General features: G+C 41.3%; 1 long non-coding RNA gene across 1 annotated transcript in view; it reads right to left on the minus strand.

Annotated features, from left to right (window-relative positions):
• The window catches only part of LOC149997378 (uncharacterized), a 229057-nt gene that overhangs the window by 1795 nt on the left and 213384 nt on the right, over positions 1-13878 (minus strand). The gene's annotated exons all lie outside the window — the stretch shown is intronic.

Genomic DNA, 13878 nt, shown 5'->3' on the forward strand with positions numbered 1-13878 from the left:
AAGAGGTGAGTTGTTCTGTAGTTTCTTCTGACCTGGAGGGATTTGCCATTTGGGGGCACAGGCTGGGAAACTAAGGACCCACACTTGGCTCAGGCAGAGGCTGCTGCTGAGGGACAAGGAAGCCAGCAGGGTTACTGGCAGTCTTAGGACTACAAAGAAAAAGTTGGAAACTTGAGGGGTCTCAAAGGCAAGGCCAGTTTTCCCATCAGGTTATTTACAGAATTCTGAAGCTAAATGGAGCAGGATGGGGAAAAAAAACCTAAGCAGAAAGCCTCTATAAAGCAGAGAGTTTTTCTGTAGTTTTAAGATACTTAAGAGATAAGACATGCCACACCAAGTTCTCAATTAATGCTGGCTACTCCCTGGGAGAGGAGAGAACCCAAGGTAGACTAAACCTTATCAAAACACAACCCATCTTGGATTCGCTTCAGTCTTTAATTGAATTAAGTTCATCTACTTTATCCTGTCTAGCAAACAGTAAATTCTCTCTTGAAAATCACAGCATCTATAGGGGTGGGCAAACATAGGTTTACAGTTGTGAGTACATAAAATTACTTTTGTATTATTTATTATTGTGTTATTTACCAAATGAACACCCAGAAATAAAGCCACATGACCAAATCCAAAAGGGAAATATAAAATAGACAATAAAAACAGACCCACAGATGATATAGATTCAAAGTTTATAGAAAAGGACTTTCCATGTGATAAATTTGTTCCAATAAATGGAAAGAAAGTGTATGACATATTTGGAAATAGAGAATTTCACTAGAAAAGTATAAACTCTAATAAACAATCACTTGGCAATTCTACAAGTAATAAAGCTAAACATCTGAAAGAACTGGAGGCTCATGAAAGGATTGCGGTAAAACAGGAAAAGTGCAGAACCCAAGGTGAAAGCACAAAGGCTGTGGTCCCTGGGTGTCCCTGTATCTAGCAAAGAAAGCCTGAAGAAGTCTTTGAGTCTTAGTTTCCACGCCTGTCAAATAGAATAGTAAGACCCATTCTATCTGCTTTGGGGTGTCAAGCAGATAAAATTCAGTAACATACATGAAACTTCTTTATAAATTACCAACCATTAAACAAATGTTAAGTTATCATTACTATAATAGTCTGGCATCAATTCAAAACACAATACTTGTGCTCCATCACCAGAAGTATTTTACGTCAATGATGGGTGATTGCCATGCCCTTAACTAATGCTCATATTATTATACAGGGTTTTGAACAGAGAAAGCTAAGAGAAAAATAATAACAAAACAGCCAATTCTAAGTTATGTTGGGGTTGATTATTCAAATTTCAGATTATCCCATGGCAACTGAAAATCCCGAACTTGCTTCTCTCACTGCTCAACCTGCTTTTGGATCATCCCCTTCAGTTTTTCAGACGGTGTGTGCGCGTGGAATGTAAGGTAAATCTGCAGCAGAAACACCTCAGTGCCTTCCAAGGCCAGCAGCAGGACCGTTGGGGCGGCCTGTTGTTTGATCGCCCACATCAGCGCTCTCCTCTGCTGGCACAGACAACGAAGAGCGATGTACCAACTTTGGAGTAATGGAAAGGCGATGCAGCCCATCCACTACCAGCAGAACCTCTGAGCTTTCTGGCAAAGAAAGGATAGGTGTGCTAGGCCTTTTGGAGAACACAACTATAATAAGGTCATAAGCCCAGCCTGACTGGAGCATTTAGTCTTATAGAGATGATGATGTTCTGTGTCTAAATATAATGCAAGCTAGAAAATGGGTTAAGTATTGTTAAAGTGACAGTTAAAAAAGTACAGGAATTTGTGTGAAAACTCATTTGGAACTGAGTTGGTCATAGACTTCATGGCCAAGGGGTCCACAGACTTGAGCCTTGAGACAGTAAAATTGGAAACAATAAAAGTTAAAGGAAAAAGTATGAGCAAAGGCACAGAGTCAAAAAAACCTAGGAAGTGTGCAAACATTTGAGTTCAGTTTGATAAAGGTATCATGAAAAAAAATTTTAAAAAGACAACAATTATCAAGCATTCCTTGTGGCATGCAGTTTATGCATGTTATCCCAATTGGTCTCAAAAATAGTCCTCTGAAGCAGATATCATTAACCTCACTTAACAGATAAACTGAGAATCAAAAGTTAATTAATTTACCCAAGATCTCTCCACCAACAAGTAAAGAGCAGGACGCCAACCCAAGTGGGCTTGCTCTCACGCTGCCTCTGCGGGGAGTGTTGCTGCCCCGCAGCCCAGGAGTGCTCTCGTGGGTGTGGGGTGGCTGACGCTGAAGAGAGGCAGAGTTGCAGAGAACTTGAAGCTGTTTACATTGTAATTACAGCCATAAGGTGGACAAGATAGCCCAGAAAGGGTAAGGGAAGAGGAAAGGGGTCAGGCAGAAAGAATAATCAGAGAAAGAGATGAAGTAGTTAGGAGTAGAAGAACTAGGAAAGGAGACCCTAGCCTAATAGAAACCAGGATAAAAAAGAGCTTCAAAAAGGAAGAGACAGTCAAAACCACATCGGCTGCAAAGAGGTAACCGAGGATGAGAGATGAAGACTGAGAAAACGCCATTTGGATGGTGATCTTGAAAAGAACAAATCCAAGTGAGAGAAGAGTGCCCAGAGCCAGGTGCATATGCGATGAGAAAAACGGCTTGACCAGGAACACAGGCCATAGACAAACCAGAGCTTTCAGAACTCTCCTGGTGGCAAGAGGTCATGATCTGGAGGTGGTTACAAAAAATGTGAGTTTCTAGGTCTCATTCCAGTCCTACCAATCAAAATCTCCAGGGACAAAGCAAGCTGGTACAGCAGCCCAGCAGATTTTTAAATCACCAGGACTAGATCAGTGTTTCTCAAACTTTAATGAATATGAAAATCATCTGGGGATTTAGCTAAACTCTAGACTGATTTTGTAGATCTGAGGTTGGGCTTGATATTCTGCATTTTAACATATTCTTAGGACATGTCAGTCTGCTAGTCTGAGGACCATATTTTTTAAATTTTATTTTCCATTACATTTAATATCATTTTGTGTTAGCTTCAAGTGTACAGAATAGTGGATAGACAATAATATGCACTACAAAGTGTGTCCCTGGATATTTCCAGTACCCACCTGGCACAATACATAGTTACTAAAATATGATTGACTGTATTCCCCATGCTGGACTTTACATCCCCATGACTTTTTGTAGCTACCCGTCTGTACTTCTCAGTCCCTTCACCTTTTTCACCCAGCCCCCACCCACTCTCCACTCTGGCAGCCATTGGTTAGTTATCTGTGTCTATGAGTCTGTTTCAGTTTTATTTGTTTGTTTATTTTGTTCTTTAGATTCTACATCTAAGTTAAATCATGACTGGTTTATTTCACTCAGCATAATACCCTCTATATCTCTCCATGTTCTCACAAATGGTAAGATTTCGTACATTTTTATTGCTGAGTAATACCTTCTTCTTTATCCAGTTGTCTGTTGATGGGTACTTGGGTTCCTTCCATAACTTAGCTACGGTAAATAATGCTGCAATAAACATAGGAGTACATTTATTCTTTCAAAATAGTGTCTTGGGTTTCCTCAGATATATAACCAAAACTGGAACCCCTGGGACATAAGACAGTTCCATTTTTAATTTTTTGAGAAACCTCCATACTGTTCTCCACAGTGGCTGCACCAGTCTCCATTCCCACCAACGGTGCAGTAGGGTTCCCGTTTCTCCACATCCTCGCCAGCACTTGTTGTTTGTTGATTTGTTGATTTATTGACAATAGCCATTCTGACTGGTGTGAGGTGATAACTTATTGTGGTTGTAATTTGCATTTCTCCAGTGTCGCTGGTTCGATCTTCCAGTCAGGGCACATCAGAGAAGGAAAACTCTGATTCCAAAAAACCTCCGCTGCCTTGCGGCATACCTCTTCACGGGAAAGGCTAAGGGAGTAAACCCCGACAGAAAATCCGGAGCCGGAGTCCCTAAGGCGGTTTGACGTTGTAGTCAACACCGGCAACTCTTGCGGCGCACCTGAAGCCAAGCTGTATTGACTCCGTCTTTCCCTTGGACCCTTCAGCTGCGAAGAGAGGGGGGGTCTGCTGCATGGGCAACAGCAGACCCTCCATATCACCCTGCCCAGGCTCTGTAGCTTCAGCTTCACTGGAGAGGACACTCCAGCGTCATCGTAAGATGTCGATTCAACACGGGAGGAGACAGATACCATGTCACTCCCGAGTCGGACTGCACAGCCATTCTCGGCGGTGCAGATAGACTCTTAAGAAGCTACACCATCGTCTCTCGAGACGGACAGCTGCCGACGACGAATTTGCATTTCTCCAATAACTGATGTTGAGCAGCTTTTCATATGTCAATTGGCCACCTGCAGGTCCTCTGGAGAAGTCCATTCAGGTCCTCTGCCCACTTTTAAATTAGGTTGTGACTTTTTGGTGTTGAGTTGTATTAGTTCTTATAAATTTTGGATATTAATCCCTTATCGGATGTATCATTGGTCAATATATTTTGCCAGTCAGTAGGTTACCTTTTCATTTTGTTGATGGTTTTCTTTGCTGCACAAAAGCTCTTTGGTGTAGTCCCATTTGTTTATTTTTTCTTTTGTTTCCCTTGCCCAATGAGATACATCAGAAAAAGTATACCTATGAGAAATGTCAGAGATTTTATTGTCTATGTTTTCTTCTAGGAGTTTTATAATTTTGAGTCTAAAATTTATGTCTTTAATCCATTTTGAGTTTATTCTTCTATATGGAGTAAGGAAGTGGGTTAATTTCTTCTTCTTCTTCTTCTTCTTCTTCTTCTTCTTTTTTTTGCATGTATTTGCCCAATTTTCACAAAACCATTTATTGAATAGACTTCTTGCTTTGTTGGTTGAAGTGTCACCTTGTACACTGAAAAGTTGTGGGTTTGATTCCCAGTCAGAGCACATACCTAAGTTGTGGGTTTGATCCCTTGTCTGGGCATGTACAGGAGGCAATCCATCCATGTTTCTCTCTCACACTGGTTTTCATGTTTCTCTCTCTCTCTCTCTCTCTCTCTCTCTTTCTCCCTCACTTCCTCCCTCCCTCCACCTCCCTCTTTCCCTCTCTTTGTTTCTCTGTACTAAAAGCAATAAAAATGTCCTCAAGTGAGGATTAACTAACTCACTAACTAAATAAACAGACTTCATTAACCCATTGTATGTTCTCATCTCCTTTGCCAAATATTAATTTACCATATGGATGTGGATTTATTTCTGGGCTCTCTATTTTGTTACATTGATCTATATGTCCTTTTATGCCAGTATCTGGCTGTTTTGATTACTATGGCCTTGTAGTATAGTTTGATATCTGGTACTGTGATACCTCTAATTTTGTTCTTCTTTCTCAAAATTGCTCTGGCCAAAAAAAAAAAAAGAAAGAAAGAAAGAAAGAAAGAAAGAAAAAAGTGCTGTGGTTATTTGAGGTCTTCTGTGGTTCCATATACACTACCGGAATATCTATTCTAGTTCTGTGAAATACACCATTGATATTTTAATAGACATTTCACTGAATTTGTAGATTTCTATGGGTAGTATGGACATTTTAATAATGTTAATTTTTCCTATCCATGAGCACCATATATGCCTTCATTTATTTGTATCTTCTTATATTTCTTTCTTCAGTATCTTATAAATTTTCAAGTACAGGCAATTGACATCCTTGGTTAAATATATTCCTAAATTTAAATTTACATTTTGCAATTGTAAAATTGTTTTCTTAGTTTCCCTTTCTGATAGTTCATTATTGATGTGTAAAAGTGTAACCAATTTCTGAATATTTATTATGTATCCTGCTATTTTGCTAAATTCATTTATCAGTTTCAGTAGTTTTTGGTGAAATCTTTGGGGTTCTCTATATACAATATCATGCCATCTGCAAATAATGACAGTTTTACTTCCTCTTTTCCAATTCAGATGCCCTTTATTTCTTATTATTTTGATTGCTGTGGCTAGAACTTCCAGTGCTATGTTGAATAGGAGTGGTGAAAGTGGACATCCCTGTCTTGTTCCTGATCTTAAAAGAAACACTTTTAGTTTTGCCCACTGAGTACAACTTTGGCTATGGGTCTGTCATACTCGTATATGGCCTTTATGTTAAAAGATGTTCCCTCTAGTCCCACTTTGCTGAGAGTTTTTATCATAAATGGTTGCTAGATTTTATCAAATGCTTTTTCTGCATCTATTGTTGTAACCCTGTCATTTTTATCCTTCACTTTATGTATTTTATCTCATTAATTGATTTGCAAATATTGTACCAATCTTGCCTCTCAGGAATAAATTCCATTGATCATGGTGTATAATCATTTTAATGTATTGCTGAATTTGATTTGCTAATATTTTGTTGAGAATTTTTGTATCTATGTACATCAAGGATAGTATTTTCTTTCTTTGTAGTGACTTTATCTGATTTTGGAAGTAGGATAATGCTGGCCTTGTAAAATGAATGCAAGAGTCTTCCATCCTCTTAAATCTTTTGAAATAGTTTGAGAATAGGTGTTGGTTCTTCTGTGAATGTTTGGTAAAAATCACCTGTGAAGACATTAGTCCAGGACTTTTCTTTCTTTGGAGTTTTTTGTTTTGTTTTGTTTTGTTTTGTTACTTTTTCAATTTTGTTAGTTGTTATGGGTCTGTTCATATTTTCTGATTCTTCTTGATTCAGTTTTGGAAGATTGTGTTTTTCTAGAAACTTATTATTTCCTCCAAATCATCCAATTTGTTGGCATATGGTTGTTTGTAATATTTTCTTATAATCCTTTATATTTCTGTAGTGTCAGTTGTTAATTCTCCTTGTTCATTTCTGATTTTATTTGTGGCCTCTCTGTTTTCTTCTTGATGAGTTTGGTTAAAGGTTATCAATTCCGTTCATCTTTTCAAAGAAACAGCTAGGTTTCATTCATCTTTTTATTGCTTTTAGATTATTTTGTTTATTTCTACTCTGATCTTTGTAATTTCCTTCCTTCTACTTACTTTGGGCTTTGTTTATTATTCTTTTTCTAGTTCCTTGAGGTGTTATTTGAGATTTTTCTTAAGTTAGGCCTGTATTGCTATGAATTTCCCTTTTAGGACTGTTTTCACCATGTCCCTTAGATTTTTTATTGGTTTTCTTCATTTTCATTTTTCTCAAAGTATCTTTTTATTTCTTCCTTGATCTCATTGTCAACCCATTCATTGTTTAGTAACATGTTATTTATCCTCCATGTGTTTTTATTTTTTTCTTGTAATTGATTTCTAGTTTCATAACATTGTGGCCAAATAAGGTGCTTGATATGATTTCAGACTTCTTAAGTTTATTGACACTAATTCTGTGTCCTAACATGTGGTCTATCCCAGGAAATGTTCCATGAGCACTTGAAAAGAATGTATATTCTGCTAATTTGCAGAAAAATGCTCTGAAAAATCAATTAATTCCATCTAGTCTACTGTATCATTTAAGACTGCTATTTCCTTGTTGACTTTCTGTCTGGAAGATCTATCCATTGATGTCAATGGGTGTTAAAATCCCCTACTATGACTGTGTTACTGTCTATTTCTCCCTTATGTTTATCAAGATCTGCTTTATATATGTAGATGCTCCTATGTTGGGAGCATAAATGTTACAAGGGTTACATCCCCTTGTTGGATTGATCCCTTATCATTGTGTAATGTCCTTTTTTGTCTCTTACCAAACCCTTTGCTTTAAGGTCTATTTTGTCCAAGTATTACTACCCCTCACTCTTTGTTGCTGTTGTTTCCATTTGCAGAAAATATCTTTTTCATCTCTTTACTTTCAGCCTGTGTGTATCTTTTGTTCTTTCTTGGAGACAGCATATTAGATTGTGTTTTTATCCATTCAGCTATACTACGTCTTTTGACTGGAGTGTTTAATCCATTTACATTTAAAGTGATTACTGATAAGTATGTATTTATTTCCATTTTATTCTCTATAACTCCATTTGAGGACCATATTTTTAATGATGATGAACTAGACTAAAGCTTACTTGTCCCAGAGAGGAAAGTGCCGACACTGGCTCTTAGCACCTTTCAGGTCCCCTGTGGACCGTGCTTCTGGCTCCTTTCCACACTCACCAATAGATGGTAGCAGATCTAAACATTACCTTTGAGAGAATTTCAAGGTTGGACATTCCACGCCATTCTTTCTGACTTCCTGTGTGCCTTAAAAAGCACCCTTTATTCCCTTCCCCAAGATAAATAGTGAGTACAGAAAAGCCTTCCTTGACTACTTCTACATAGAGAGGGAATTCTCTCTCTATTAAGCTTTTATACCCCGTATTGTCTATATCAGCCATTGGGCACTTAAATATGTTTTGCCTTACTATAGCTATTAAATTGTCTTACACTGTAATTCAATTTTTTGTGTGTGTTAGTATTGTCTCTACAAATCCTTGGAGGCCAGGGATCAAATGCTATCCTTATTTTTCTTCTTAACCTAGACTTATAGCAGTTTGCTAATAATATTAAGTATAAATGAGTGAAAGAATAAATCATCTTTCAATTAAATTAAATGCATATTCAATGTTTCACTTTGCTTTCTTCCCAGAAAAAAAAGGCTTACCAAAAAGTGTTAATGCTCTGAAGAAGTTCTGTACTTATTTGCAAATCTGTATTCATTATTTATTCCCTGGAATCTTCCAACACATCACTAGGGAAAACTTTTCTAGGTCTGCAAATGGACACTCCAGGGCTAATGTTTACTTTATCCAGGGAAGAGTGTGAGGTCATAAGACCGTACTAGCTCATCTACCAAATACATTCTGCTTTTTCAAAACCATTCTCTACTTTCCTATGGCTAGCATATCACAGGCCAGCACACCCTTCAGACACAATGTTCACAGCTTTTCACAATTCCTTGCCAGTTAAAATATGTTGGCTACTTAAGTCTTGTAGATACTTTAGCCCTGTAGTTTATTGTGGATTCAGTAGAGCATGTCTATTTTAAATAATATTTTTTTATTTTTATTTTTAGTAAACACATTAGTTTGCTTAGTTCTAGTCTCTCTGCACCATTCTCGTTCTCGGGGCTGCTTGATCCCATAGCTCTGAATACCACTCACATGCCGATGACTCCCTGTTTATGTATCTGTCCCAGACTGCTCCTCTGAGGTCTCCCATCTTATATACATTTGACTGCCTGACATCTCTACTTCGATAGCTTATAAGCACATCAAACTTAACATTTCCCAGATGAAATTCTTGGTCTCCTGTCACCTCATACCCCAGCCTCAAGGCTGCTTCTCCTCCATTCTTCCTATTCTTAACTAATGATACCTTTAGCTGCCTAGTCGGTCAAACCCTGCCATTCTTGAGCTTTCCTTCATCTTCCATAACCAGTCTACTACCAAGACTGTCAATTCAACTTCAAAAATATCTGTTTACTTCTCACCATCTCCATTGTTGCCCTCCTAATCTAAACCAACATCACCTCTGGCATGGATTATTAAATCCTTAAACTCTCCTCCTCCTTTGAAGTTACTTTTTCCTTTTGCTATTCTGCCTGGGTGCTTTTTTCCTACCTTGTCTTCCAAAACACTGGCTCAATGCTCTGCTTCATCTAACCTACTGTTTATTCCTTTCAGTACATTATTTATTTCAAATATTGCATTCTTTATTCATAACTGGTCCTTTTTATGGTTTCCATGGTTTTTTTTTTTCATGCTATTGAGTATCCTTATAATCATTACTCTAAACTTGCTATCTAATAAATTGCTTGCCTCCATTTCATCTAGTTCTTCTAGAGAATTCTCTTGTTCTTTCAGTTGGGGCCTGTTTCTTTGACTTCCCATTTTGGCTGCTTTGTATTTTCCACCGTGGATGTTAAACTAATCAGCTGTTAAAGTGATCAGTTATTAATATAATCAAGCTGTAATCAGCAGCTGGGCTTAAGATCCACAGGGAGGGGCAGTGTAATTCTCGTGGGCAGCGCTCTTGCTTCCTCTCAGGCTGAAGCCACTTGGAGGGGAATGAACTGCCTGAGAGTAATGGCTCCTGCAGTATAGGGAATGACTCATCTTAGGGATCCTGGCAGCCATTCCTTCCATTCTCTTCCCAGGGCCACCATCCCCAGACTCTCCTCATGAGTCTCTAGTCCACTCTGTCTCCCTTTGCTAGAGTCCAGGGTAAGTGACTGCAAATGAAATGTTGTGCATTAGCCCTTTAAGAGGCTCTCTGCATCTCCAACCATCTCTCCCTAGCACACAGAAACCCCACCACTTTTCACAGTTCGATGCTATCTGGGTTTCTCTCCAGCCCTGATGCTATAGGTTGGGGAGCCCAGTTGGGGTTTATACTCCACACTTCTCAGAGGGAGCCCCTTGGCTACTGAAATATTTCTCTGGACCTTCAGCTGCTACCCATGGGAGCCCAGCCAGGCCTCTCATGTCTCCTCTGCATTCCCTATGAGTCATATTGTGGTGAAGTGGTTTCTTCTGTCTATTCTTGGTTAAAAGGTTTCTTTCCAGCTAGTGTTCAGTTGTTTATTGTGGATGATTTCTCTACAATTTAGTTTTAATTCTGGACTGGTCCTGGGTGGAGGTTAGTGTAGCTTCCACTTACTCCTCTGACATCTTGGATCCTCTGGATTATTAAATCCTAAACCATTTTTTTGAACTTTCAACTCACTCATTCATTTGTTCACTCAATAATTTATGGAGTACCCAATGCTTGTGTTAGCTAACTCTCTCAAAAGAGCACAGCAAGTTGAGAAAAGACCATAAGCAAACCTGCTGTGATAAAGATGTTTGTAAGGCATGGTAATCCAGAAGGAGGGTATGAACAGTAACAGGGAGAGGAAAACTGTGTCGGGGGAAACTCCATGGGGAACTCTCTTAAAATGGGATCTAGAGAATGAGTAGGGATTCTCATCAGGCAGACAAACAGACTAAAGCCTTCTAGGTATTGTGACAGAAAAGTATGTCATGTTCAGGGAATGTCAAGCAGAGTACAGAGTTGGGAGGGTAGATGGACATGACTGGTGAGGTAAGCAGGGGCAAGATCAAATGGGTTATTGTTATGGACTGACTTGTGTTCCCCCAAATTTATATGTTGAATCCCTAACCTCCTGTATCTCAAATTATGACTGTATTTGCAGATAAGTCCTTTAAAGTAATGATTACATTATAATGAAGTCATTAGGTCAGGTCCTAATCCAATCTGACTGTTGCATTTATAAGAAAAGGAAATTCGGACAGAGAGAAACATGTGACCATGTGAGGAAATTACAAGAAGCAGCCTCCCACTAGCCACAGAGAAAGAGGTCAGGAGAAACCAAACCTTTCAGCATCTTGACCTTGGACGTCCAGTCTCCAGAACCATGAGGAAATAAATTTCTGTTGTCCAAGGCACTGAGGCTGTCATGTTTTGTTATGGCAACACTAGCAGATTAATACAGATACTATATGTAACTGAGTCCACACCTTCTCCTGGAGGCAGTGGGTGACCGGGGAAGGGTGCAAGCAGGGAAAGGACTACCCACTGAGCCCGCATTCCCCTCAGCAAGGTGGAAACTGGCTGGGCACTAGGAGTACAGTTCAAAGAAAGCTTATCTGAAGAAGTGACATTTTACCTTGGGGATGAATAAGAGTTGGTTAGATGAAAAAAAAGGGAGAGGGAGGGTCAGATCGTGGTCAAGAAAAAAGAGAACCTGTGTATGAGGGCCCCAAAACAGGAAGGCTCTTGGTACATTCAAGAAACTGACATTAGCCAGTGTGGGTAGAGCTTAGTCCCAGAGGACAGAAACTTCGGGAGATGCAGACAAGGGGGGTCAAGGCCAGATCATGCAGGCTTCACAGGTCTGGTGACAAGCAGGAATCCTCTCCGGAGAATTTTCCTGGGGCCCAAGCCAATGCCATGATCAAGGCTGATGCTGAAGCCACGGTCTCTGATCTTTCCTCCCATTGAGCCCCTGGGAAGCCCTCGCTGCCACCCACCTGCCTGCCCACTGGAGGCAGAGATCATTAAATGCATTTCTTCTCAGCCGGTGCTCCAAGAGACACCAGGACTTGTATTCCATTTTGACTTCTCCATGGTTCCCACCGAAGCCTGGAAACCACTCCCGGTACTCTGCTCTCCCCAGTTGTGTTTCCTTTCCTTCCCCTCCACCCTTGTGGAGAGCTGCTTTCTTCCTTGACAGCCTACTCCTCCATGCAGAGAAAAGTCATCCTTCACAGCAGTTTTATTGCTGGGTGATGTTAAGACAATAAAGGAAATCACTGCTAATTTTTATGAATCATCTCATCATAAGCTACCAATTAACAGCTGTGAAAGAGCAGGCGTTGGTCTTCCCCTAGGAGAGCCTTTACGAGGAGCCCTTCACTGCTGCCCCTTCCTCGCCATCAGGGAGGGTCCTCTGCTGGAGATGAGCACTTCCTCTCCAGCAGAGCTCCCCACCTCTGCGTCCCCCAGCCCTAATGCCATGGTTTTCTGCAGCCCAGCATGGGGAGGAGCGCTGAGCTGGCTGTGACGAATGACTTAGGTTAGCTGGAAACTATTAAAAGCCAGCGTAAGCGGGCCGCCATTGCTCTCTGTCCTCACGACCTTCCCTCTCTAGAATCAGGCCTTGGCTTCTGTGCCTCGCTGAATGAATGTATCTATAAATCTGAGTGAGCAAGCAGCCGAAAGCCAAATGGCACTTAATCAGGAGATAATCCAGACCCAGGTGGGCAGTAAATAGTTAGGATGGCAGAGGGAAGAGATGAGGGAAAAGAGAACAACAGAGGAGGAAAATGGAGAGGCTAAAAAATGCATCCGTTGCAGCCTGGAGAGAGAGAAGCTGCACAGAAACACAGAACACCAGGCTGAGCGGGACCCTGGACCACGGCCAGAGAGGTGACAGGATGCCCAAGAAGCCAGTAGTTCTCACGGCCTGGTACTCGTTCTCCCTCGGCTTCTCTCCTGAGCCCTCACCTGGCTCTTCCCCTGACTCCTCTCTCCTCTTCCTCTGACCGAATCCTGTCCTGTGACTCTGAGCATCCACTTGAAGAACCTGGCATGTGGCCCACCCCCAGGCAGCCCCTGGCTTTGTCTGCACAGAGGCAGGTGAAGCACCAAGCAATGGGGTGGGAGGTGAGAAGGCCTGAGGCTAGCCTTCCCCGCTGTGGGGAGATGTCTCCCTTGGGGGGAGCCCAGCACCCAAGCGCAGCCGGGCAGGGGCCGTGTGCTGCCAGGCCCAGCACCTGCATTCCTTCTTGTAAAGGCCACACGCTCCACACAGCAAGCTCTGCTACAGCTGGGAAGACCAGAGACTGCCTGGTGGTGATCCGGTGCAAAGAACGCGCTGAGAGACACTCCTGAAACCCTCCTCTTGTAGCCTGTCCGGTCTCTTTCTTCCTCTTCCAAACTCTGAGACAGACAGCCAGTTAACAGCGTCCCTCCTTCCTCCAACCACAATGTTCCAAGCTCTTTGCTGTTCTATTTCAGGTTGTGCAACTTAGCTCATTTAGTCCTTGTTTCCTGCCCCAATGTTCCCATTTTCAAAGTCAGTGGATACATGATCCCAAGTGGAAGAAACCCTTTCTCTGTGGTAGCCCAGTGTAAGAATGAATTCAACCAATGTTTATTGAACATGAGCATGGCCATGGTGAGTGGCAGGTAATAAAGTGGTCTTTGCCCTCAGAGACACCAAGACCTAAAGAGCTTACACCACCATGTCCGGTGAGGCGCGGGCGCGGGCAGGGCCAGTTGCCCATACCACAGTGTGGGAGCACTGACCAGAGTCCTCAGGAGTGGGGAAGGAAAGGATGGTCAGGGAAGTTTTCATAGAGGGAAAGTCACATATCAGAAAGGCCTTGAATGATGAATAAAATTCTGCCAGGCAGGCAAGGGGAGGAGATGAGTATTCCAGGCAGAGGGAGTGAAGACCCAGAAAGCAGAGAGGCAAGCATGTCCTGAGGACCCAGCC

Source organism: Furipterus horrens, unplaced genomic scaffold (genome assembly GCF_987537825.1).
Source record: "Furipterus horrens unplaced genomic scaffold, mFurHor1.1.pri manual_scaffold_11, whole genome shotgun sequence".
Taxonomy (NCBI): domain Eukaryota; kingdom Metazoa; phylum Chordata; class Mammalia; order Chiroptera; family Furipteridae; genus Furipterus; species Furipterus horrens.